Consider the following 2,321-nt stretch of genomic DNA (forward strand, 5'->3'; position numbering starts at 1 on the left):
ATTTGTCTCCATGACTGGTGACCACTGATAGATCTACCCTCCGTGAATCTGTCTAATCTCCTTTTAAAGCTTCTCATTTTGGTAATCCCCTTTTAAAGCTGTTTAAGCCTGTGACCATCGCAACATTTTTCTGGCAGTGAATTTCACATTTCGGTCGCAACTTCATTGGATGCCTTTGAGTTCTAATACTTTCAGCTGAGACACCCTCCCATGCTAACCCTTCTAGGAATTAATATCTAGTGACTCAACTCTTTCCCCTGCCCAAAGGAACCCTGCCACACCAAGACTTTGGCTCCCTTATAAAAGCAGACTTTTTTTCTTATTCTGTTAGTGCTTCTAAACTTTTGCGATCTGTCATTTTTTTCACTGTAGTTTTATTATTAATTCATTTGTCAACTACTTGTCCTAAATAAGCTCAAAGTGGTTTCCAAGCCAATTTTAGGGGCAGCCCCACACAGAACTCAGGGCAGAAATGTAGTCTCGAGTCTGCACATTAGCCTGGCCAGCTGTGCCCAAAAAAGGGTCAGATGTATTTGAAAAAGTCACTTCTAGCAACAGAGCAACCTCCTTCCCCTTCGAAAAAGTCAGCTACATGGGCAGTGAAAGCTCTTCTAGGATACATCCCAACTAATTCGTCTGGACCCAGCTACAGCTTGCTTGTTTCTTGGCCATCACACAAACACTAAAGCAAGGGTAGTCAACCTGTGGTCCTCCAGATGTCCATGGACTACAATTCCCATGAGCAAATGCTGGCAGGGGTTCATGGGAATTGTAGTCCATGAACATCTGGAGCACCACAGGTTGACTACCCCTGCACTAAAGGACCAAAAAAAGCAGCATCTGGAGGCTTAGTTGAAGACTTGTATTGGTGGGTATTGTCGGCATACTGATAACACCAAAGCTACACACAACCTTTTTTTCTTTTCATTGTTTTGTCATCAAGTCCCAACAGACTGATGGAAGCCCTATAGCAGGGGCAGTCAACCTCTGGTCCTCCAGATGTCCACTGACTACAATTCCCATGAGCCCCTGCCAGCGTTTGCTGTCAGGGGCTCATGGGAATTGTAGTCCATGGACATCTGAAGGACCACAGGTTGACTACCCCTGCCCTACCCCTCTCTGCTTCCATGTAGCAACCCTGGTGGTCTCCCATCCAAATACTAATCAGCGCTGACCCCCCTTTAGCCTCTGAGATGTGACAAGACGGAGCTAGCCTACTCTGTCCAGGAGAGAGCACAGATTATTTTACATAGGTATGATATTAAAACAGGGGAAAGAACAGAATCCTGAATAGACCCTCACCATTCTTTGCCTTCATTAAGGGAAGCCTGGCCCCAGGACCTTTGGATGGGTAGGTACAATGACAGCCAGTGATTTTTTTCATCCTAGGCCAAACCAGTTGGTGAAAAGCCAGCTTTCTACCCTCACTGGGACTGGTATTATGCTTACTGAAAAGGGAAGGGAATATTCTGCTTTTTGGTCCGACCCCAGTTACATATTAGAGAATCACTATTGTTGCTAATATTTTGAGGGTAATTTTGTAGTTTTATTCTAACTTATTGTATTGATTTGTTTTTACCTTGCTATTTACTTTGAGAGAAGCAGTCTAAACATATGATTTTTTAAAATGTAAAACAATTAAAACAGCGGAGAAGCTTCCTACAAGCCCGAATCATAGAATAAAAGAGTTGGAAGGGACCTTGTGGGTTACCTAGTCCAACCCCCTGCACTATGCAGGACACTCACATCCCAATCGCTCATCTACTGTAACCTGCCACCCCTTTGCCTTCACAGAATCAGTCTCTCCATCAGATTGCTATCTAGCCTCTGTTTAAAAATTTCCAAAGATGGAGAACCCACCACCTCCCGAGGAAGCCTGTTCCACTGAGAAACCGCTCTAACTGTCAGGAACTTCTTCCGGATGTTTAGATGGAATTTCTTTTGAATTAATTTCATCCCATTCATTCTGGTCTGTCCCTCTGGGGCAAGAGAGAACAATTCTGCCCCATCCTTCATATGGCACCCTTTTAAATATTTGAAGATGGTTATCAGATCCCTTCTCAGTCGTCTCCTCTCTAGGCTAAACAGACCACGCTCCCCCAACCTTTCTTTCAAACTGCTTTCTTATAGAAAGTTCAGATACAAACTGTCTTAAAGACAGAGAATGTGGACTCCTGTTTTATTTTGCCGCTAACATGCCCCCCCCCCACACACACACACACTTGGAAAAGTTAAGGCTGCCATCTTTCAGTTCTTCTTCTGAGTATTTTTCAGGCTGCAAGAACCAGCCTTCCGTAACGGCAAAGCATCCTCTCCCTCTC

This window comes from Paroedura picta, chromosome 8 (assembly GCF_049243985.1).
Source record: "Paroedura picta isolate Pp20150507F chromosome 8, Ppicta_v3.0, whole genome shotgun sequence".
NCBI lineage: Eukaryota > Metazoa > Chordata > Lepidosauria > Squamata > Gekkonidae > Paroedura > Paroedura picta.